The 23,557-nt window shown below is 49.0% G+C and overlaps 14 non-coding genes across 14 annotated transcripts; 4 read left to right on the top strand and 10 right to left on the bottom strand.

The window, feature by feature from the left end:
• Nucleotides 1-217: 217 nt before the first annotated feature.
• trnas-uga (transfer RNA serine (anticodon UGA)) lies at nucleotides 218-299 on the top strand. The gene has a single exon. It is a non-coding gene; the product is annotated as a tRNA-Ser (tRNA).
• A 1,559-nt stretch (nucleotides 300-1,858) lies between these two features.
• On the bottom strand, nucleotides 1,859-1,931 carry trnar-ucg (transfer RNA arginine (anticodon UCG)). Its single transcript has one exon. It is a non-coding gene; the product is annotated as a tRNA-Arg (tRNA).
• Nucleotides 1,932-3,105: 1,174 nt separating this feature from the next.
• On the top strand, nucleotides 3,106-3,179 carry trnan-auu (transfer RNA asparagine (anticodon AUU)). Its single transcript has one exon. It is a non-coding gene; the product is annotated as a tRNA-Asn (tRNA).
• Nucleotides 3,180-9,425: 6,246 nt separating this feature from the next.
• On the top strand, nucleotides 9,426-9,539 carry LOC148631396 (U5 spliceosomal RNA). The gene has a single exon (XR_015934748.1). It is a non-coding gene; the product is annotated as a U5 spliceosomal RNA (small nuclear RNA).
• Nucleotides 9,540-9,772: 233 nt separating this feature from the next.
• On the top strand, nucleotides 9,773-9,914 carry LOC148631397 (U4 spliceosomal RNA). Its single transcript, XR_015934720.1, has one exon. It is a non-coding gene; the product is annotated as a U4 spliceosomal RNA (small nuclear RNA).
• Nucleotides 9,915-10,671: 757 nt separating this feature from the next.
• Nucleotides 10,672-10,788, bottom strand: LOC148631398 (U5 spliceosomal RNA). Its single transcript, XR_015934738.1, has one exon. It is a non-coding gene; the product is annotated as a U5 spliceosomal RNA (small nuclear RNA).
• A 390-nt stretch (nucleotides 10,789-11,178) lies between these two features.
• LOC148631399 (U5 spliceosomal RNA) lies at nucleotides 11,179-11,295 on the bottom strand. Its single transcript, XR_015934744.1, has one exon. It is a non-coding gene; the product is annotated as a U5 spliceosomal RNA (small nuclear RNA).
• Nucleotides 11,296-11,686: 391 nt separating this feature from the next.
• LOC148631400 (U5 spliceosomal RNA) lies at nucleotides 11,687-11,803 on the bottom strand. The gene has a single exon (XR_015934749.1). It is a non-coding gene; the product is annotated as a U5 spliceosomal RNA (small nuclear RNA).
• A 390-nt stretch (nucleotides 11,804-12,193) lies between these two features.
• On the bottom strand, nucleotides 12,194-12,311 carry LOC148631401 (U5 spliceosomal RNA). The gene has a single exon (XR_015934747.1). It is a non-coding gene; the product is annotated as a U5 spliceosomal RNA (small nuclear RNA).
• Nucleotides 12,312-12,702: 391 nt separating this feature from the next.
• Nucleotides 12,703-12,819, bottom strand: LOC148631402 (U5 spliceosomal RNA). Its single transcript, XR_015934743.1, has one exon. It is a non-coding gene; the product is annotated as a U5 spliceosomal RNA (small nuclear RNA).
• Nucleotides 12,820-13,210: 391 nt separating this feature from the next.
• LOC148631403 (U5 spliceosomal RNA) lies at nucleotides 13,211-13,327 on the bottom strand. Its single transcript, XR_015934741.1, has one exon. It is a non-coding gene; the product is annotated as a U5 spliceosomal RNA (small nuclear RNA).
• A 6,758-nt stretch (nucleotides 13,328-20,085) lies between these two features.
• Nucleotides 20,086-20,227, bottom strand: LOC148631404 (U4 spliceosomal RNA). Its single transcript, XR_015934722.1, has one exon. It is a non-coding gene; the product is annotated as a U4 spliceosomal RNA (small nuclear RNA).
• Nucleotides 20,228-21,603: 1,376 nt separating this feature from the next.
• Nucleotides 21,604-21,677, bottom strand: trnat-agu (transfer RNA threonine (anticodon AGU)). Its single transcript has one exon. It is a non-coding gene; the product is annotated as a tRNA-Thr (tRNA).
• A 1,563-nt stretch (nucleotides 21,678-23,240) lies between these two features.
• On the bottom strand, nucleotides 23,241-23,313 carry trnav-cac (transfer RNA valine (anticodon CAC)). Its single transcript has one exon. It is a non-coding gene; the product is annotated as a tRNA-Val (tRNA).
• Nucleotides 23,314-23,557: the final 244 nt, after the last annotated feature.

The following is a 23,557-nucleotide window of genomic DNA, read 5'->3' on the forward strand; positions in this document are numbered from 1 at the left end:
AAGAACGTTCTGTTTTCATGTCCGAACGGGGAGACTTTATCATTCCAACTTGAAGCCACCCTTAAGTCCTCTGAGGTGTGTGTGTGTGTGCTTGCACGTATGGCGTAAAAGGTTTCTTAAACGGAGAGCGAACTTGAAAAAAGTTGCCTCCGCCGCCGCCGCCGCCTCGCACTCCCTGTTCGATTGTAGCAAGAAGGCAGCGGCCGTGGTGCTCGCTGTAGTCGTGGCCGAGTGGTTAAGGTGACGGACTTGAAATCTGTTGGGGTCTCCCTGCGCAGGTTCAAATCCTGCTGACTACGGTGTCCTTTGCATTTGGTTGCGTGCGTGCGTGTAAAAGGACCAGCGCCGTTTCGTTTTCGCTGGGACCTTTAACACTCTAAATCGTCTGGGCCCGCAGCCTGTGAAATCGATTCTTCAGCACCCACGAAGGACGCTTTGCAGCTGGACACAGATACCGATGCTTTTCAGCAATGAGCTTTCCAGCTGAATTTTCTCGGCAGCTCCCTACTGAACCTGTTCTCCATTGCAACATAGCGGAGGCTCGTCACATCTATAGCAAGGCTGTGTAGGACCGCATACGCCACAGTGACTTGTACACAGACCACATGAAAGGCAAGCAAAATACAATTATTAAAATTCCAAAGACTCACAAGGTCAGAGGAACAGCGATGATCTGAACTGATCTGTTACAGAAGTCTAGGTTGACCTTTTTAGAGCTGTAATTGCATTTTTGTTTAATAGAAGATCAAATCTACTCGCATGTACCAGCACCTTACAGTTTATTGATGTTAATTCTGTTTAAGTAATAAGATTGCTAACGATGTTGGACTTTAGCCGGTGTTTTTTAGAACAAATTGCTTACACTTCTGTAAGGAATACGCAGTACGTGCCTTTGTCAGTCATTGCTCACCATACCTGTAACTTTCTTATCTAACTCACTTCCTCAAATGGTGAAGGTCCACAAACATAAATGAAAAAAAATCCCTTGTTGTAGATGAGGTGCCCAAAAAAGCAGCCCCTGATAGTGTATAACACATTTATACTATTGCAGAGACACATGTAACATATATATATATACTGTTTATATATATGAAACAGAAATAGAAACAGAAACAGGAATCGCTTACACACCTGGAGAATCTCTGTAGGAATATCTAGCATTTATCAATGGAAATAAAAGCTGCTTTAATACAGTGCATGTTCAAACTCAAACCCTCAGCTGCTGTTCTTGTTTGTTTTGGGACAAATTGCAACTGAGCATCGCATGAGCCGTTACGTACCCTTATCTGTTAGGGAATTTCAAGGGAGGAGTTAGGTCAGAATGGGTAGGCTGCAAAACAACAAGTAAAGATTTATTCCAAGATGAAACGTTGTGGCGGTTTTCTTATCTTTTCAGCATGGACTAAACTTTTACGTGTTCCTTATATGCTATATATGTATATATTAGCACCAATGTCGTTCTTAAAAACTAACATGAAATTGTCAGGGACATTCAGCTATATACAAAGACGAGACAGACAAACTAATAATTCTATATTAACGTGGCCTACATATTGACGCAATGATCGAACTAACTGACATGTTCTGATTCAGATTCCCTGCAGTTTATGCCAATTAGAACAATAGCAATGCTGAGTCCTCCCCACCCTACCGAGCACAAATTCAGCTGCTCTCCAGTTCTGTTCTGCATGTTTTTTCATTGCAATTGAGCTCGGAGCTGGAGATGATCTCCATACAGTTCTGTGTTAACTAGCCCGCACTTGCGTGCTAATTTACGGGTTGTGGCAAATGCTTTTCTATAGTTCATATACATGACAGCAACCTGTTACCGAGGAACCTGAGAGGTTTAAAAGCCACACGAGCCAGGCAGGATTCGAACCTACAATCTTCTGATCCGAAGTCAGATGCATTATCCATTACGCTACTGGCCCATAGAACATGTGCTTGCACTCAACCACAGAGAGCTCTACACTGCTACTAGTAGTACACTTCCCCATCTACATTTTCACAGCAAGAAACTTGTGTTTCCTACTATTTTTATCAGGTTTAAAATATCATCTCCTTAAAACAGAAAAAGTGTTGATGTGTCGTGCTGAAATTCCGATTGATTTTGAATTCAAAGAAAAAAGGTTTTCTTCCAAAACACCATGAAATTGTCACATCTTGCAGACAATAGGTGTATTCCATGTTGAAAAGAGAAGAAAGAAAACCATGGAGCCTTTTACAGGTGTGAGGCTTCTTCAGGTGTGAGAAGACCTCACAGCCGAAACACTGTGTTTCCGTTCTTCTCTTTTCAGCATGCAATAAACCTATTACTTGTTCCTTTGCAGCCGAGGCATGCTGACGTAGCTACCCAGCTGAACATCTTGCAGACTCTACAGTACTTCTCTCCTGTAGAAGTAAAGCAGGGCTTGCTGGGTGAGCTTTTGCTCCGGTAAATTAGGTCACGTGTCATGTTAAATCACTTCTTCTAAACACAACATTTGCTGGTGCTAGCTTTCCCCATGAAAAGAGACATTTCCCTTACAGTACATGACATATCGTTTTTATTCTATCAATAAGTATAGAAATTAAACAAAAGAAAAAATGGTGTCGCCAAAGAATGGGAGGTGTCAAGGGCATTGAGCTCCTTGGACATGAAAAGTGCCCGATAAATGCCATTTCTCATCATTTCTCTTGGCGTCAGTTCTGCTATTAAATGGGACGGAGGCAACGGGCTCAGAGAGCAGGTTAAGTGCACACCGAACACAGATGTGTCCAAGTGTCTGTAAAAGGGCGGTGCTCTGCTGGCGCTGTTCCCTAGTGGCTTAAAGTGCCTGCCTAGTAAGCAGGCGATCCTGGGTCTGAATACCAGCGGTGCCTCTCTCCGTGTCTTGTTGTGCCGAATGTCTCATTTCAGACAAACATGTACAGCTTGGTTCAGTTTAATGCAAGAATTCATTTCCTTTCTGGAATAACTTGTTTTTGAAGAAATCCATACAGCTTGTGAAAGATGAAATCAATTTCTTGGTTGTCAGTGGAAAAAGATTGCCGGCTGCAAGAAGCGCAAGTGATTGTTTTCTTTGACCATAAACCTGCAAATGTAGGGAGCTCAAGCGGCCGTCAGTCTCTGTGGTGCAATCGGTTAGCGCATTCGGCTATTAACCAGAAGGTTGGTGGTTCAAGCCCACCCAGGGACGCATGTCTCAGTTTTTCCAATGTAAACATCATCACCGCTAAAGAAAATGGCGCAGAAGGCTCCACAGTCGAAACGTTGTGCTTCTTTTCTTCTCTTTTCAGCATGGAGCAAACCTTTGCTTGATCCTTTGCAGCCTACGCAGGCTGACACAGCTACCTTTCTCTTAACGCGCCTCAATCATTATTCACCAAAACCATCAGCAGAATGTGTCGCCTTTGTGGTGATGTCACTCCTCTGCTTCACAAATGTCCTTAGTGACGGACCATTTCTTTCTGCCATTTTTCCGGAGCGGTTATTGATTGCTCCATCATTTCCCTCATACTTTCCATCCCTAGATTGAAAAAAAAAACAGAAACAGGCTGACAGGACGACAATCAAATTGCAAAAACTCATCAAAGCACTCGATAGAGTATTTGAATCCACAAGTAGCTACGAGCAACTTTGTCCTGGCTTGCATGAAAGTCGGAAAATGTCAAAAAGAAAAAGATGGTGGCTTTTTCATATTCGTTCTTTTATTTTTAGTTTGTTGCTTCTTCTGTCCATTGTCCTCCTGCCTGGCTCTTGACCTGTGACTGTTTGAACGCACACAGTAGACTTTCATGCAGGGGATTTGTCCTGAGCCTCTGTGAAAGACCCACCCACCCCCATAAATAACTGCTCTAGAAACACATGAATGCAAAACTAAACCACAGCTTAAAGAGGAGCTTGTCATGACCGCCAGGCAGTTAAGACCAACTCTTAAGCAATCTAATCAGCACCAGCAGCGGGTGATTATTAACAAACGCCGCCGCACGAGTTAACCCACCTGCACACACTCCACCGTGCGGTACGCAGTGCTATTTTTACCATCTTTACCTGCTTCCCGCTGGTATTGAGTCTACTCCTTGAGAGCTCTACCTGGCGTTTTTTCCATTACTTCTTTTATTCTGGATATTGGACTCCCCTTCTGCCTTTTCGACTTTGGACCTCACCTCTCACCTTGGACTGTTTGCCACCAGTGTTCTCCCTGGATTACAACTTACCTTACGCCTCTTGACCACGGAACAAAGCAAAGCAGAGCAAAACAAAACGAACAAACGAAAACCCTCACGTCCCGCACTTGCATATAACGCCGTTACGTGCCCAAGCAGTATTGTACGTCATCCTAGCACTGCACCCCGGGGCGTACGGTATATGGGAACGAGCACACGCCACGAATCGTCTCGAATCACTCCCTACAGCTGTAAGGCGCCTTGAAGCATGCACCCCCAACATTCTTCTTTGCGCATCTGTGAAAGGTAAACTCTTGAGCAAACTCTGAACCAGCTCAAAGGAAACTAATCCGATTAGACGTTACTTTGACTCATCCTTTAAGGGACCCTTGTTAATTGGAGAAATCAATGATTTTGAATGAATTCTGTATGCGTTAAAAGACAGCTATACACTGAAAACATGCAGGACACTTCTCATGATGTTTCCCGAGCCGAAACACAGTGCGTTTTTAAAAGCCATCTGACAAAGCCCGCCCACTGAAAACTGCAGCAGATCGTGTAAAGACGTTCAACTTTGTAACTACTGCACGCACAGGAAGCAGAATAAATTCCTCTTTTCCGGTTTTATTTATGCGAACCATAAATAAACCAAATAAACCAAGTTGCAAGAGGCCCGCACCCACAGCACAAATTGCGCAGCCTAGGCCACCTCCTCACCCCGCACGCCACCGCCTCCTGCTGGGCCCACTCTTTCGCACACTCACACGCCACACTAACACTCAAAAGTGTGGGCAAAACGAGAAAACGAGCGCGCCGTTTCCTACACATCTGCAGTCGCCATTGCGCATTCGCAGCATGTCCCGGGATGCAATTCGGCCTCATTTGCATAACTCCAGACCGGCAGATCGCCACGCAAGCTCGCGACGTGCGCCTGCCACACACCGAACAAACCTTTTCAGCAATTTCCAAAAAACGGGCCTGCTCGCCTGCCCACAAGGCTCCGTCTCTTACCTGCTCTCCAGAGCCTGCTGCCTTCTGTGCTTTTCTCTCGGCACCGCTGCAGCGCACACAACTCCTGCAGCGGGAGGTGGGAGAAAGTTCCCGCGCTCCGCCGCAGGGAAGGCTCGCTCCGTGCGCACACGTCCTTTCGATGCCAGTCCAACAGTTGCTCTGCATTAGCTGCGTCGGGGCTCCGGCGTGTCGCACCTCACCTCACCTCACCTCACCTCACACTGCCCCCTCCTTGAATGTCTGGCGCTGGGCATGCCCCGCTCTCCTCCGCCTTATCTTATCGCGTGTGAGCACCGACAATGGCCACAATGCCGGGGAATGGCACCTGTAAATTAATTATCTTCTCTTGCAGCCTGAGATCATGTCCTTCTTTTGGCTCCCTCCAGTTCTGATAAAAAATCTCACTCTTAGATGTGTTAATTTTTGCGGAGGAAGCCAAAGAGAAACGATCACAGCACTGCAGAGCTCTGCTAATTGAGGCATTGTCAGAGAGGAGCAGGGTGACGTCATCCATGTATAGAGATGTCTTTACCTCTCCTCCCCCACTTCCAGGCACTGGTATCCCATTAATGGCCTGATCCTGGCGCAAGGCACAGGCTAAGGGCTCCATAGCCAAAACGCATAACAAGGGGGATAATGGGCAGCCCTGCCTCACCCCTGAACAGACTTCAAAGGGGCGTGATCTATTGCCATTAACCATGACTCTGCTGTTGCTACCTGTGTACAGCAGGTTAATCCACTTTCTCATGATGGGGCCAAACTTCATGTGCTCAAGTCCCGATGTTAAGTACTGCCGGTTTAGGCGGTCAAAGGCCTTTTCTAGGTCTACACCTAAAATGCAAAGAGGGAGGGAGCGATCCTCAGAGTACAGACAGACATCCCTCAACAAGGCCAGGTTGTCGCTCATCAGGCGTCCTGCTATCCCACAAGTCTGTTCTTTCCCTACCAGTGAGGCCACTACATTTTGTAGGTGCAGGAAAAGGGCTTTGGACAGGATCTTAGTGTCCAAGCCTAACAGGCTGAGGGTCTCCAGTTCTTTATGTCATTTTTTGCTCCTTTCTTAAACAAGAGAGAGATAGTGCCTTCCCTTAAGGAGTCAGGCAGCAATTCTGTCTTATAGCTTTCCTCGAATAGGAGCAGTAGCGGATCCTGAAGCAGATCCCAAAAGGTGCAATAAAATTCTTTAGGGAGCCCGTCAGCACCTGGAGTTTTCCCCTTCTGTAAGCTCTCCATCGCCTGTCTCAGCTCTTCTACTGTCAAATCCCTCTCAAGTACTTCCCTATCTTCTTCACTCAAAACGTTTTCTAGCTTTGAGGTAAAAAAATGAATTTCTTCATCCTTTAGCTCTGTAGAGCTGTACAGTCTTGAGTAGAAGGCCTCGGTGCAGGAGAGGATAGCACTCGGCTCTGTTCTCTCTCGTCCCTCCTCATCAACTACACTTTCCATGACAGACTTGGAGCCTACCACTTTCCTGAAAAAGAAGCGAGTACACTTCTCATTTTCTTCCAAGAACTGCACTCTGCCTCTTAACAGCACTCCTCGACTACTTTCTTCGGCTATGCTCCGGATGTACTTTTTTAAAAGGGTGATATCCTCGAGCACATCGAAGCCACTGTGCAGCATCGTGTAGAGACGCTGCAGCTGCCTCTGTTTCCTGGCTAGCACTCCTCTCCGTCTGGCAGCAGCCTTCCTTCCCTCAGCCATGAAAAAGGCCTTTGTCCTCATCTTCACCTCCTCCCACCACTCTCCTACTGACCCGTACAGACACTGCAAGGACAGCCACTGTGATAGTTTCTCCTTGTAGCGGGATACTACCCCCTCGTTCTCTAGCAGCTTTGTGTTGAGTTTCCAGAGGCCTGGGCCAAAGACAGTCCCGCCCTGGAGTTCCACTCTACACCCTAAAGCCTGATGATCTGAGAAGAAGACAGGCTGAAGAGTGACCCCAACAACTTTCACTCTCTCTGAGACAAAGCAATAGTCAATTCTGGAGCTGCTATTCCTCCCTGACCATGTATATCCTGCTGTTGTGGGATATATACATCTATATGTGTCTGAGAGTTTAAAGTCTTGAACTAAGTTTTGCAGGGCCAGTGAGCTGGAATCCAATTTTATCGGAGAGCTAGACTGCCTGTCTGTGTGCTCTAAGATACAATTAAAATCCCCTCCCACTATCACGTCTGTGCTACTTAACAATAGGGGGGAGAGTGCCTTGAGTAGCTCCACCCTTCCTCCCACGTCAGTAGGACAATACACATTGATTAGCCGCAGGTTAACGGTCCCCCATTCCACATCCACACACAGCAACCTGCCATCTATGACCCTCTGAATACTTTTCAATTTGAAAGCCCATCCTTTGAAAAGAATGGCCACGCCAGAGGCTCTGTTGTTATTGTCCCCTGACCAAACAGAAGGCCCTTTATCCCACCTATCTTTAAAGCTTTTATACCTCTCTTGATAGGCTAAAGCACACTCCTGCAACATCAACACATCTCCCTCTCTCTGCTGGAGGTAATCAAAGACAGACTGGCATTTAACTCTGTCATTGATACCTCTGGTGTTAAGAGAAATTATGTTTAGAGCCATTTTACATAAGAAAGTGGAACCAGACTTTACAAAACACATTTCTCTTCGGTCTCACCTGTTACCTTCTCTTTCTTTTTCTTCTTACCAATTTCCTGCCAGCCATCCTCTGAATGAGCCTTCATCAGGGTGGCAGCAGTAAAAGCGTTCACGGAGTCCATTTCAAGGAAGGGGGTAGAAAGAGGGGTGGAAGGGTTCCAGCTGTCCCCATCGCCATGCTCTCCTTCCTCCTCGCTCGGGGAGAAAACAGAGTCATTTTTCCTTTTCCTCAAGTCCAGCTCCTGGGAGCACTGAGGGGAAAGGGGTGCAGCCGATGCACCAGTCTCCTCTTCCCCCTCACCCACCAGCTGTTGCAGATCCTCCGTGACGGACTGGATGGAGGAGAGGAGGGCATCTGTAGCACTTGCAGAGTCTGAGAAAAGCAGCTCCGCTGAATCCTGGGTATCGTCGCTGGACCCGCTCCACCGGGGGGCCCCACACTGGCCCTCGTTCTGAGGAGCAGGAGTGGGGGAGGGGTCCTCGCTGTTCTCGGGGGTTTTCAAACCCTCGTGCTTGTCTGGTGCAGTCTGCGGTTGTGGGAGCGTAGTGGATTTCTCTTCCACCGGCCCCGGAGCCACAGCAGGACTGATCCTGGCTGGAGGCTGAGACTCTTTGTCCAACAAGGGTTCTTTGTTTGACTTGTTGTTTGCTTTGGCTTTTCGGGCCGGTTTGGCTGAAACAAGCACTGCCTCATCCTTTCTCATTTTGAGTTTATTGGCGTAGGCGTGAGGGCAGTTCTTAAAAACGTGTCCTTCCGAGCCACATAAATTGCACTTTGGCAGCATTGAACAGTCAGAGGCTAAATGTCCCTGTTTGCCACAGGTCTTGCAGCATTTCACAGTGCAGGACGATGCCAGGTGTCCCACAGCACCACAGCGCCGACACACCTTTGGTTGTCCCACATAAAAAACATAGCCATTGCAGGCGCCCAGCCGGATTGTAGAGGGCAGGTGCCTTAAGCCTCCATTTACATTGTCCGGTAGTAAGCGAACCTCGAATTTCCTTGCTCCTGTTTTTATACCGTCAACATCTCTAACCTCAGTTCCATGGTGGACGGTGCAGTACTGGTTAAGCCAGATGTGAATGTCCTCCGTCTTTGCCAGTTCCGAGAACATAACAACATGCACCGTTTTCCTCTCTCTCTGTGTCAGAGGCTGCAAGTTGATCTTCTCAAGTGCAGGAACTTTCCCTCTTTTTGCCTCAAAGACATCCACGCATTGTTCAAACGGAGGATAGGTAGCAAATACAACCTCAAATGCTTTCTGACCTGGGAGAGCGAAGATGAAATCCAAGTGCCGAGGTTCAAAGCCAAGTTCCTTCTGTAACACTTTTCTGCTGAACTGCATACGATCCATGAAGAGGTCATCCAAAAGCTCAAAATGTACAGCATTCTTGCGGGATCCAAAGGTTGCCATCTCAAACTGCAAAACAAACACTGCTTCCACAAAACAAGAAAACAATCCAACTACTCCAACTACAGGCTGATCAAGGTATCTCCCCTGCCAGGTAAGCCGAGAGCCGCAGGCGATGAGCCCGGAGCTGAACGGGCCCCACTGGCTCGTTTGTAAGGCCAGGTGCATTGCCAACCACGACCGGCAGGGCAGAGGCCTTGAAGGCAGCCTGGGCTCCTGCAGCTGTCCAGCCACGCACTCTGGTTTCTCTTCATCTCGTACAAATCTTTTGCCTTTTACTAAAGATTTCTATGGAGAGGAGCATGAATGAGTTCCATACAATTTTTGTGCTTTCCTGCCTTCGGGTGGGGCGCAGCTGGGCTGGTCAAAGAGAGAAAACAAAACCGCTCACAATCGCTCTTATTACGGCGACTGTGGCTGTCTGCTTTGCCAGTCCTCGGTCTCCGCCTGTCTGATTGGCGCTCTTTTCTTTGGGGGGCGGGAAGTGTCCGGCCGCAAATATGAAGCGTTACAGCAACGACATGCCATGAGACGATTGATAACGATTTCCATAGGATCCACGCGGTTGCCTGGCAACCGTCAGCTTTGCGCAGTGGCAGTATCGTAGCCTTTGAGGTTTAGCCGATGCGCGATTATTGCTAGTTGAAAACTTTTCCCAATACCCCGCTTCCGCCGGTTTGCAATACAATTAGCGAAAGCAATTCTTGACAGTCTCGTCAGAGACTGAGCAAGGTGTTTAAAGACAGATTTTGTCATGGTAACATCATGGTAGAAAGAAACAAGCTTGTTACGTCTCAACAGAAACACTCTTTAGCTCTTTCAGCGTTATGCAGAGAACAGCGTCTGTCGAGATCACTTTTGAGTCAGCGCGAAACGCTGTGTGCTGTCAGTTTGATTTCATATTGCTCGTAGCGGCGCCAGGCTTTTGTCTGTCAAACGTTAGGTTGCGCTTCTTCATGCTGCATCGTCGGCATGAGTGGAGCTTTTTAAACGTCTGTACTTACTGCGCCTCATAAGAAATCGTTTGTCCCCGTTCAAAACAGATTGTGCGATGTCCTGCAGCGTTCGCAAAGCAAACCTTTGACAGTTTGAAAGAGGAATTTATTCTGCTTCCTGTGGGTGCAGTAGTTACAAAGTTGAACGTCTTTACACGATCTGCCGCAGATCTTACAAACGAGCCAGTGGGGCCCGTTCAGCTCGGGGCTCATCGCCTGCGGCTCACGGCTTGCGAGCGTGCCCAATCCGTGCGATAACTCGGAAAACACCCGGCCACACTGTGCCGGAAACGACGCACTCTGGGAAGCCGCTATGCAAAGCGAGGTCCCAAGATCCCCTGCGGCCGGACACTTCCCAACCCCCAAAGAAAAGAGCGCCAATCAGACGGCCGGAGACCGTGGACTCGCGGAGCAAACGGCCACAATCGCCATAACAAGACCGATTGCGGGCGTTTTTGTTTTCTCTCTTTGACCAGCCAGGCTGCGCCCCACCCGAAGGCAGGGAAGCACAAAAATTGCATGGAACTCATTCATGCTCCTCTCCACGGAAATCTTTAGTAAAAGGCGAAAGATTTGTACGAGATGAAGAGAAACCAGAGTGCGTGGCTGCATAGCTGCAGGAGCCCAGGCCGCCTTCAAAGCCTCTGCCCTGCCGGTCGTGGTTGGCAATACACCTGGCCTTACAAACGAGCCAGTGGGGCCCGTTCAGCTCCGGGCTCATCGCCTGCGGCTCACGGCTTGCGAGCGTGCCGAATCCGTGCGATAACTCGGAAAACACCCGGCCACACTGTGCCGGAAACGACGCACTCTGGGAAGCCGCTATGCAAAGTGAGATCCCAAGATCCCCTGCGGCCGGACACTTCCCGCCCCCCAAAGAAAAGAGCGCCAATCAGACGCCGGAGACCGTGGACTCGCGGAGCAGACTGCCACAATCGCCATAACAAGACCGATTGCGAGCGTTTTTGTTTTCTCTCTTTGAACAGCCAGGCTGCGCCCCACCCGAAGGCAGGGAAGCACAAAAATTGCATGGAACTCATTCATGCTCCTCTCCACGGAAATCTTTAGTAAAAGGCGAAAGATTTGTACGAAATGAAGAAAAACAAGAGTGCGTGACTGCACAGCTGCAGGAGCCCAGGCCGCCTTCAATGCCTCTGCCCTGCCAGTCGTGGTTGGCAATACACCTGGCCTTACAAACGAGCCAGTGGGGCCCGTTCAGCTCCGGGCTCATCGCCTGCGGCTCACGGCTTGCGAGCGTGCCCAATCCGTGCGATAACTCGGAAAACACCCGGCCACACTGTGCCGGAAACGACGCACTCTGGGAAGCCGCTATGCAAAGCGAGGTCCCAAGATCCCCTGCGGCCGGACACTTCCCGCCCCCCAAAGAAAAGAGCGCCAATCAGACGGCCGGAGACCGTGGACTCGCGGAGCAGACTGCCACAATCGCCATAACAAGACCGATTGCGGGCGTTTTTGTTTTCTCTCTTTGACCAGCCAGGCTGCGCCCCACCCGAAGGCAAGGAAGCACAAAAATTGCATGGAACTCATTCATGCTCCTCTCCACAGAAATCTTTAGTAAAAGGCGAAAGATTTGTACGAGATGAAGAGAAACCAGTGTGCGTGGCTGCACAGCTGCAGGAGCCCAGGCCGCCTTCAAAGCCTCTGCGCTGCCGGTCGTGGTTGGCAATGCACCTGGCCTTACAAACTAGCCAGTGGGGCCCGTTCAGCTCCGGGCTCATCGCCTGCGGCTCACGGCTTGCGAGCGTGACCAATCCGTGCGATAACTCGGAAAACACCCGGCCACACTGTACCGGAAACGACGCACTCTGGGAAGCCGCTATGCAAAGCGAGGTCCCAAGATCCCCTGCGGCCGGACACTTCCCAACCCCCAAAGAAAAGAGCGCCAATCAGACGGCCGGAGACCGAGGACTCGCGGAGCAGACTGCCACAATCGCCATAACAAGACCGATTGCGAGCGTTTTTGTTTTCTCTCTTTGACCAGCCAGGCTGCTCCCCACCCGAAGGCAGGGAAGCACAAAAATTGCATGGAACTCGTTCATGCTCGTCTCCACGGAAATCTTTAGTAAAAGGCGAAAGATTTGTACGAGATGAAGAGAAACCAGAGTGCGTGGCTGCACAGCTGCAGGAGCCCAGGCCGCCTTCAAAGCCTCTGCGCTGCCGGTCGTGGTTGGCAATGCACCTGGCCTTACAAACTAGCCAGTGGGGCCCGTTCAGCTCCGGGCTCATCGCCTGCGGCTCACGGCTTGCGAGCGTGCCCAATCCGTGCGATAACTCGGAAAACACCCGGCCACACTGTGCCGGAAACGACGCACTCTGGGAAGCCGCTATGCAAAGCGAGGTCCCAAGATCCCCTGCGGCCGGACACTTCCCGCCCCCCAAAGAAAAGAGCGCCAATCAGACGGCCGGAGACCGTGGACTCGCGGAGCAGACTGCCACAATCGCCATAACAAGACTGATTGCGGGCGTTTTTGTTTTCTCTCTTTGACCAGCCAGGTTGCGCCCCACCCGAAGGCAGGGAAGCACAAAAATTGCATGGAACGCATTCATGCTCCTCTCCACGGAAATCTTTAGTAAAAGGCGAAAGATTTGTACGAGATGAAGAGAAACCAGAGTGCGCGGCTGCACAGCTGCAGGAGCCCAGGCCGCCTTCAAAGCCTCTGCCCTGCCGGTCGTGGTTGGCAATACACCTGGCCTTACAAACGAGCCAGTGGGGCCCGTTCAGCTCCGGGCTCATCGCCTGCGGCTCACGGCTTGCGAGCGTGACCAATCCGTGCGATAACTCGGAAAACACCCGGCCACACTGTGCCGGAAACGACGCACTCTGGGAAGCCGCTATGCAAAGCGAGGTCCCAAGATCCCCTGCGGCCGGACACTTCCCAACCCCCAAAGAAAAGAGCGCCAATCAGACGGATGGAGACCGAGGACTCGCGGAGCAGACTGCCACAATCGCCATAACAAGACCGATTGCGGGCGTTTTTGTTTTCTCTCTTTGACCAGCCAGGCTGCGCCCCACCCGAAGGCAGGGAAGCACAAAAATTGCATGGAACTCATTCATGCTCCTCTCCACGGAAATCTTTAGTAAAAGGCAAAAGATTTGTACAAGATGAAGAGAAACCAGAGTGCGTGGTTGCACAGCTGCAGGAGCCCAGGCCGCCTTCAAAGCCTCTGCGCTGCCGGTCGTGGTTGGCAATGCACCTGGCCTTACAAACTAGCCAGTGGGGCCCGTTCAGCTCCGGGCTCATCGCCTGCGGCTCACGGCTTGCGAGCGTGACCAATCCGTGCGATAACTCGGAAAACACCCGGCCACACTGTGCCGGAAACGACGCACTCTGGGAAGCTGCTATGCAGGCAAGGTCCCAAGATCCCCTGCGGCCGGACACTTCCCGCCCCCCAAAGAAAAGAACGCCAATCAGACGGCCGGACCCAACAACCTTGGCGTTATTAGCACCACGCTCTAACCAACTGAGCTAACTGGCCTCGCAACAGTGCCCCTCTCAGTGCTGCAAAAAATCGAACTCAGGGAATTTCTTTTGTCCTCTTTTGAATAGAAAGCCGTGTAATTCAGTGTACGGGCTTTCTTGTGCACTTTCATGGTTCTTGTAACCAAAATCCTACACTGGCCTGAAATGCCCCCCATTTCACAGCATTTTTCAGCTGATTTAAAATGTACCTAAAGGAGAAGCATTTTTGAAGACCATCAATTACCAAGAGCTTTTGTCAAAGGTTTTGGTGGTCATTTTTAATGAACACAGAGCGCTGTGACCTCGGTTTTACATCTCATCCAAAAGACAGCGCCCTCTTACAACACAGCATCTCCGTCACTATACTGGGGCATTGGGACCCGCACAGACCTCAGGGTGAGCGCCCCCCCGCCGGCACCATTAACACCGCTTCCAGCTGGAAGCTTTGTTTTTCCCTGTAGCTCACCCTCATCCGGGTACTGACCTAGCTCACACCCGCTTAGCTTCAGTGGGTTTTCAGTTGCGAGTTGCAAAAGCCACTGCATTGGCTGGGAATCAAAACCAAGCCTCCCGCGTGGCAGGCGAGAATTCTAACACTGAACCACCAATGCTCAATGCCTGTACCTTCAAAAAAGACGGAGGACATTCACACCTGGCTTAACCAGTACTGCACCGTCCACCATGGAACTGAGGTTAGATATGTTGACGGTATAAAAGCAGGAGCAAGGAAATTCGAGGTTCGCTTGCTACCGGACAATATAAATGGAGGCTTAAGGCACCTGCCCTCTACAATCTGGCTGGGCGCCTGCAATGGCTATGTTTTTTATGTGGGACAACCAAAGGTGTGTTGGCGCTGTGGGACACCTGGCATCGCCCTGCACTGTGAAATGCTGCAAGACCTGTGGCAAACAGGGACATTTAGCCTCTGACTGTTCAATGCTGCCAAAGTGCAATTTACTTGGCTTGGAAGGACACGTTTTTATAAACTGCCCTCATGCCTACGCCAATAAACTCAAAATGAGAAAGGATGAGGCAGTGCTTGTTTCAGCCAAACCGGCCCGAAAAGCCAAAGCAAACAACAAGTCAAACAAAGAACCCTTGTTTGATAAAGTCTCAGCCTCCAGCCAGGATCTGCCCTGCTGTGGTTCCGGGGCCGGTGGAAGAGAAATCCACTACGCCCCCACAACAGACTGCACCAGACAAGCACGAGGGTTTGAAAACCCCCGAGAACAGCGAGGACCCCTCCCCCACTCCTGCTCCTCAGAACGAGGGCCAGTGTGGGGCCCCCCGGTGGAGCGGGTCCAGCGACGATACCCAGGATTCAGCGGAGCTGCTTTTCTCAGACTCTGCAAGTGCTACAGATGCCCTCCTCTCCTCCATCCAGTCCATCACAGAGGATCTGCAGCAAATGGTTGGTGAGGGGGAAGAGGAGACTGGTGCATCGGCTGCACCCCTTTCCCCTCAGTGCTCCCAGGAGCTGGACTTGAGGAAAAGGAAAAATGACTCTGTTTTCTCCCCGAGCGAGGAGGAAGGAGAGCATGGCGATGGGAACAGCTGGAACCCCTCCACCCCTCCCTCTACCCCCTTCCTTGAAATGGACTCCGTGAATGCTTTTACTGCTGCCACCCTGATGAAGGCTCATTCAGAGGATGGCTGGCAGGAAATTGGTAAGAAGAAAAAGAAAAAGAAGAAGGGACCAGGTGAGACAGAAGAGAAATGTGTTTTGTAAAGACTGGTTCCACTTTCTTATGTAATATGGCTCTAAACATAATATCTCTTAACACCAGAGGTATCAATGACAGAGTTAAATGCCAGTCTGTCTTTGATTACCTCCAGCAGAGAGAGGGAGATGTGTTGATGTTGCAGGAGTGTGCTTTAGCCTATCAAGAGAGGTATAAAAGCTTTGAAGATAGGTGGGATAAAGGGCTTTCTGTTTGGTCAGGGGACAATAACAACAGAGCCTCTGGCGTGGCCATTCTTTTCAAAGGATGGGCATTCAAATTGAAAAGTATTCAGAGGGTCATAGATGGCAGGTTGCTGTGTGTGGATGTGGAATGGGGGACCATTAACCTGCGGATATTCAATGTGTATTGCCCTACTGACGTGGGAGGAAGGGTGGAGCTACTCAAGGCACTCTCTCACCTATTGTTATGTAGCACAGACGTGATAGTGGGAGGGGATTTTAATTGTATCTTAGAGCACACAGACAGGCAGTCTAGCTCTCTGATAAAATTGGATTCCAGGTCACTGGCCCTGCAAAACTTAGTTCAAGACTTTAAACTCTCAGACACATATAGATGTATATATCCCACAACAGCAGGATATACATGGTCAGGGAGGAATAGCAGCTCCAGAATTGACTATTGCTTTGTCTCAGAGAGAGTGAAAGTTGTTGGGGTCACTCTTCAGCCTGTCTTCTTCTCAGATCATCAGGCTTTAGGTCGTAGAGTGGAACTCCAGGGCTTTGGCCCAGGCATCTGGAAACTCAACACAAAGCTGCTAGAGAACGAGGGGGTAGTCTCCCGCTACAAGGAGAAACTATCACAGTGGCTGTCCTTGCAGTGTCTGTACGGGTCAGTAGGAGAGTGGTGGGAGGAGGTGAAGGTGAGGACAAAGGCCTTTTTCATGGCTGAGGGAAGGAAGGCTGCTGCCAGACGGAGAGGAGTGCTAGCCAGGAAACAGAGGCAGCTGCAGCGTCTCTACACGATGATGCACAGTGGCTTCGATGTGCTCGAGGATATCACCCTTTTAAAAAAGGACATCCGGAGCATAGCCGAAGAAAGTAGTCGAGTGCAGTTCTTGGAAGAAAATGAGAAGTGTTCTCGCCTCTTTTTCAGGAAAGTGGAAGGCTCCAAGTCTGTCATGGAAAGTGTAGTTGATGAGGAGGGACGAGAGAGAACAGAGCCGAGTGCAATCCTCTCCTGCACCGAGGCCTTCTACTCAAGAATGTACAGCTCTACAGAGGTAAAGGATGAAGAAATTCATTTTTTTACCTCAAAGCTAGAAAACGTTTTGAGTGAAGAAGATAAGGAAGTACTTGAGAGGGATTTGACAGTAGAAGAGCTGAGACAGGCTATGGAGAGCTTACAGAAGGGGAAAACTCCGGGTGCTGACGGGCTCCCTAAAGAATTTTATTGCACCTTTTGGGATCTGCTTCAGGATCCGCTGCTGCTCCTATTCGAGGAAAGCTATAAGACAGAATTGCTGCCTGACTCCTTAAGAGAAGGCACTATCTCTCTCTTGTTTAAGAAAGGAGCAAAGAATGACATAAAGAACTGGAGACCCCTCAGCCTGTTAGGCGTGGACACTAAGATCCTGTCCAAAGCCCTTTTCCTGCGCCTACAAAATGTAGTGGCCTCACTGGTAGGGAAAGAACAGACTTGTGGGATAGCAGGATGCCTGATGAGCGACAACCTGGCCTTGTTGAGGGATGTCTGTCTGTACTCAGAGGATCGCTCCCTCCCTCTGTGCATTTCAGGTGTAGACCTAGAAAAGGCCTTTGACCGCCTAAACCGGCAGTACTTAACTTCGGTACTTGAGCACATGAAGTTTGGCCCCATCATGAGAAAGTGGATTAACCTGCTGTACACAGGTAGCAACAGCAGAGTAATGGTTAATGGCAATAGATCACGCCCCTTTGAAGTCTGTTGTGAGGCAGGGCTGGCCATTATCCCCCTTGTTATTCGTTTTGGCTATGGAGCCCTTAGCCTGTGCCTTGCGCCAGGATCAGGCCATTAATGGGATACCAGTACCTGGAAGTGGGGGAGGAGAGGTAAAGACATCTCTATACATGGATGACGTCACCCTGCTCCTCTCTGACAATGCCTCAATTAGTAGAGCTCTGCAGTGCTGTGATCGGTTCTCTTTGGCTTCCTCTGCAAAAATTAACAAATCAAAGAGCGAGATTTTTTATCAGAACTGGAGGGAGCCAAAAGAAGGACATGATCTCAGGCTGCAAGAGAAGAGAATTAAGGTCCTGGGGGTGTATTTTGGAGAAGAGATGGGAACAGTAAATTGGCAGAACAAATTGCCAATCTTAAACAAAAAACTGATGCAATGGAAGAACCGAGACCTCACCATGACAGGGAAGGTGCTGGTCATCAAAGCCAAGCTCTTGCCTGTCTTGAATTTTCTGGCTTCTACCTTCCCAATCCCACACCGTGTTGCGGCGGTGCTGAGGAGATTGATGTTTCAATTTCTATGGGGTGTGAAGCAGGAAAGACTCAGAAGGGAAATAATGTACAGGCCGCTACCCTCAGGGGGGAAGTCTGTCCCAGATATTGCTACGAAGCTGCTGTGCATTTTCCTGGCCTCTGTGCTGAGAGGCTTTGCAACAGCACCTGCAGCGCGTACCTGGACTTATTTTTCCAGGCTCTGGGTAGGTAGGGAGGTGTTCAGAGTGTGGGGTGTCAGACCCAAGCTGGATGTCCCACTCTCTGACACATGCCCTGCAATTTATGGGACAGTTAAAAGTTTTCTAAGATCTCACACAATTGGCCATATTCCCCTCCGAGATGTCAGCGTCCAAAAACTGGAAGATTTCTTTGCACCCCAGAACAATAGGCAGACCCCTGTGGGCATTTTAACATCAGCCCAAACAAGGAAGGTGTGGAAACACACATCCTCTAAGTTTCTGTGCAACATTCACAGAGATTTAGCCTGGAGTGTCGTCCACCAGTGCTTACCGGTACGAACTTCCTTGTACCGTATGGTCCTCACACCCAGCCCTCGCTGCGTTAGGGTGGGCTGCAGCGAGGAGGAGACTGTGACCCATCTCCTGTGGTCCTGGTTTTTTGCTAAGGCCTTCTGGGCACAGTTTGAAGATTGGTTGCAGGCTCTCTCGCCCCAATTTACCCTGACCGCTGCTTTCGTCATATACGGCATCTCTCCTGTCAAACTTCCTCCTGACGTGTTTGACAGGATCTGGGCCGTGGTGAACAGTGGGAAAGACGCCCTGTGGAGAGTGAGGAACATGGGGCTGTTCAAAGGCATCAAGATCCCAGTCAAGGCTGCAGGTAGCCTGGCCCTGTTCATCACCCGAGAGAACTATTACCTCAGAGATCTGTGGAGAGAAGGGAGGGAGGAAGCAGAAAATCTGTGGGAAATAGAGGGCATAGGTCAATATCTCAAGAAACTGTGAAAAACACTATCATGTTTAAGTAAAGAATGTGATTTGCTTCAGAAAAAAGAAATTGTTGCTATGTAACTCGTACCGTGTCAAAATGTAATAAGATGTGATCATATATACTGTTTTAAGTATGTATATTAATGTAAAGCATTTGTGATGCCCTGTATTTTATTGTGAAAAGGAAATAAAAGTTCTTAAAAATCGAAATCGCTGGAGGAAACAGTCCATCTGGCCATGAAACTCATTTGAACGTCTAGCTACAGCAACTAACAATATCATGATTTATTCAGGATGTGTGGAATCAGCACGTCCCGGAGACAGCTTCCGAAATCGTGAGCATTCTCTGGTGGTGTCCTGCAGGGCACCTGTGGGCGTGCATTGGTGGTATAGTGTTGAGCATAGCTGCCTTCCAAGCAGTTGACCCGGGTTCGATTCCTGGCCAACGCAGTGGCAATTGGTTTCAAATGCTGTCATGAGCCTTGGATTATGACTAGCAAAGCGAAGCCTTTTGAAAGAGCTAAAGCACTGCAAAACGGAATTGAAGGAGAATCTTACAGGGGATTCTGAGCGGTGTCTGCATACACGCAGTCCGATACGGGTGCTGAAAGCTTGAGCTACTCTCAATGTCATGCTGCCTTTCCCCGGAGTAAATCTGTTACATTGAAGGAATGCTTCTCGCAGGTTCAAAAGGGACCCTTGTTAATTGGAGAAATCAATGATTTCTAATGAATTCTGTATGTGTTAAAAGACAGCTATACACAGAAACATGCAGGACACTGCCCATGATGTTTCCCGAGCCGAAACACAGTGCGTTTTTCCAAGACATCTGACAAAGCTCGCCCACTGAAAACTGCAGCAGATCGTGTAAAGACCTTCAACTTTGTAACTACTGCACGCACAGGAAGCACAATAAATTCCTCTTTTCAAACTGTCAAAGGTTTGCTTTGCAAACGCTGCAGGACATCGCACAATCTCTTTTGAACGGGGACAAACGATTTCTTATGGGGCGCAGTAAGTACAGACGTTTAAAAAGCTCCACTCATGCCGACGATGCAGCATGAAGAAGCGCAACCTAACGTTTGACAGACAAAAGCCGGGCGCCGCTACGAGCAATATGAAATCAAACTGACAGCACACGGCGTTTCGCGCTGACTCAAAAGTGATCTCGACAGACGCTGTTCTCTGCATAACGCTGAAAGAGATAAAGAGCGTTTCTGTTGAGACGTAACAAGCTCGTTTCTTTCTACCATGATGTCACCATGACAAAATCTGTCTTTAAACACCTTGCTCAGTCTCTGACGAGACTGTCAAAAATTGCTTTCGCCGATTGTATTGCAAACCAGCGGAAGCGGGGTATTGGGAAAAGTTTTCAACTAGCAACAATCGTGCGTGCTAATTAGAACAACAGCAACGCTGAGCTCTCAGCACCGTACTGAGCCCAGGTGTTATTCTAAAGCTGTCAGGTGCAGTTCATTTATATGAAGGAAATCTCTTACTGGGTACGATTACAATGCAGTAAGTAGCACAGGCTACTTGGGGAATAGCCCGATGTGTTTTAAAACGACCCGAGCCAGGTAGGAGTCGAACCTACAATCTCCTAATCCGTAGTCAGATGCATTATGCATTGCGCCACTGTCCCTGGTGTGACACTACAGGACTGTAACCCAGTGATCTCAGCCCTGCAACTAGTAAAATATTACCCCCGGTCCATTCTTTTCCAAAAGTGAGAAACACCTGTTTTCTACATTTTGTCTGTTTTAAAACCATATCTCTTTAAACCAAACCAAGAGTTTGTCTTTTGCACTGATATTCTGATTCATTTCGATTTCAAAGAAAAAAAAGCATTACCTTCCAAAGCATCATAAAATTGTCCCTTCTTCCAGACTCTACTTCTCTCTTGTAGTAGTACAGTAGACCTTTCCAGGTGAGCAGATCACAGAGTCCGAAATGAGCTTCCTCCATCAAGCAAAGTACCTGAACATGACTCTGTCTTCATAAAAGCGCCCCTGTAATAAAGAAATTAAATCCGAAATCAAGAGGGCAGTTGCCTACTGAAGTTCAAGAAGTCATCAATTTTAACCTAGCAACACATTAAAGGCTGCATCTATACAAGTACGATTCTAGAAATGCTCACCAGATTACGTTTTAAGAAGGAACTGCGCCTCAGGTTCCGCCGAGATCTTAACTCGGATGGCAGGATTCAGAGTCCGGAGTGCGGACTGATGGCGCACGGAGGGTCCACATACTGTGGATCCCTCAGTGATCTTCCGCGTATTCAAACCGCCAGCATGTGACTCCCCTGTCCCCGTGACCTCATTGCTCTGCTCTCTCCTCTGTGCAGCCGAGCCCGACTCATGATAAAGTGGAAAAAAATATGCCCTCAACGTGAGATTTACTCTGGACGAGGATAGATGTTACCTTTTTATCGTTGAATAGGATGTATGTGATGTGGCGACTAGGTTCAATTTTGTATCCTCTTTAAAAGATTAAGGACTGGGGTGAGCGTGATTTACCACCCTTTCAGCTAAGGACCCGACATGCGCACCGTTTAAGCTGCATAGACTCGGTCGATTAACTCTTCTCCATTAGCAGGGTTAAGGTTAAAGAAAAAAAACATTGCTGACTTCTTTTTTTTTTGCCAGCCGCTAGCGCTGATTAGCAAGGTTTGTATTTCATGTTTTGCAAGTTGCATCCATTTTAAGAAAAACAAGTCGCGTTAAAGACAGGAAATGAATACTTGCATTTAATTAAGTCTAGCCGTAGGCGGTTGTCCATAATGACCAGTACTGTTCGAGAAGACAGAACAAAGAAGGCACCGCTGGGATTCGGACCCAGGATCTCCTGTTTACTAGACAGGCGCTTTAACCAACTAAGCCACGGCGCCCCAGGAGTGTTGTCCTTTTGCAGCCACTTGGACACACCTTTAGAAAAACATTTTGTTAACAGGCATTCTGCCTCAGCCTAAACACCTATAGCTTGCAAAGTGCATGCTATTAGACAGGCACCTCTGCAAGACCTTAAGAGTCTCTTAAACTAGTGATAGTAAGTTGTTCCCAACGGGTGATGTTCGGCTTTCAAATCATCTCTCCGTGGAAGCGCCGAGATGCAGCTGTTTAAGGCGTAGAAGCAGCTGACTGTTTCACTACCTAGCTGATCACTGTCAGTCAGGGAGCTCAGAGGTGAAAAGCCTGTCTGAGAGACAATTCGCCGTCGATCAGTTCAATATGTTCCGTACCAGCTCGGCGCACCTGAGATCATCTTGGTAGCCGTGTAGCTCATATAGGTGAGAGCGTGTGTGTGTACCACCGTGATTGGATGCCGGCCCTTCTCAGGTCACAGTAAACCTTCTGCTCAAAAAAAGTGAGGTTTTATTTAATCTCTGACCAAGGGAAACGTTTCATTTTTTCAAAGAAATGTTTGTTAAAAAATAAAGTCATAGTTCAATGGGATTCAATCATAGACCGTGTGATATGGAAGTCAGGAACCTAACCCACAGCACCACCAGCACAGTCACGTGCTGAGTGCTGAAAAAGCACTACAGAAACATTATCGACAGACAATGTACAGCGTGTACTATTCTTGTGTTGCGGTACATGAATATAATTATATCGTTATTAATTTCTAATTTATAACTTTATTAACTTTATAAATTAACTTTATAAATTTATTAACGTTATTAATTAATTTCACGACGCACAGACAGGGCGCGGGGAGCCGCCGCCTGCAAACACAGCTCCAGGCAGGACTCCACTCCGCAGGAGCCGCAGAGCAGAGGAGATGGGGGCAGCTTAGCTCCTGTGCAGAGACCTGAGCTGCTGTTGCTGCAGACACTGTCTTTTCTGCACTCGGGGTAGGAGTGAATGTTGAGTTGCCCTTAGAAATGAAGCAGAGCACTTCAACGGCACGGGTGTGTGTGTGTGCGCCCTGGTGATTCTGGGAGACAGATTGAACCTGGGCTAAAAGAGAGGGGGCTTAGCCCTCTTCCATTTGCTAGTTCAAAGTTGTACAACCCATTTGTATCTGCTAGGCGGCGCAGTCGTCGTGCACAAAGAACGCTTTGAAAAGCGTCAAAGGCAAGTCATTCCGAGTTGGTCGTTTGTGTTTTCCGTTCAGACGCGAAATGCTGAAATGATCTCTCGGCTCCTCGGTTGTCATTTCTGCTCCGTAAAGGAATCACAGCACCCGTCGGCTTCCAGCACGGTGGTTCGGGACACAATGCCGGGGGTCGGAGAGAGCGATGTCTTCCTCGTTAGTATAGGACCTGTCACCTGTCCCCACCTGTCACGCGGGAGACCGGGGTACATCAGGACGCGCATTGAAGTGAAAGCAGGATGCGCTGCGACATGCACTGTGCAGATCCCGCCACACTAAGGGGTGAGTGGGTCTGTTCGATCACAGCGCTAGGCGAATCCCCAATCCCCTTTTGTGCGTGGTGACAAAAGAAGTCTGTTTCCGCCCGGTTTCGAACCGGGGACCTTTCGCATGTGAGGCAAACGTGATAACCACTACACTACGGAAACGGTGGTAAGATATGCCCAGCGGCCCAGTGTTGAGCTTCGCCATTGCGATTCAGCTGCTTCCAGTGCCTTTATTGGAGTGCGCTGATGGACCGTGCTCTCTCTCCAGAGACCAGCACGCCTGTCATGGACGGAGCAGGAAAGGCGCTGCCACATTCTACAGCCCTCTCCACGCAATCGACGAAATCTGGCTACTGAAGTGGAGAAAATCGCCTCTCCAGAAAGTGCAAATATCATCTTGGAGAGT

This window comes from Lepisosteus platostomus, unplaced genomic scaffold, assembly GCF_059453375.1.
Source record: "Lepisosteus platostomus isolate fLepPlt1 unplaced genomic scaffold, fLepPlt1.hap1 Scaffold_77_H1, whole genome shotgun sequence".
NCBI classification, from domain to species: Eukaryota; Metazoa; Chordata; class Actinopteri; order Semionotiformes; family Lepisosteidae; genus Lepisosteus; species Lepisosteus platostomus.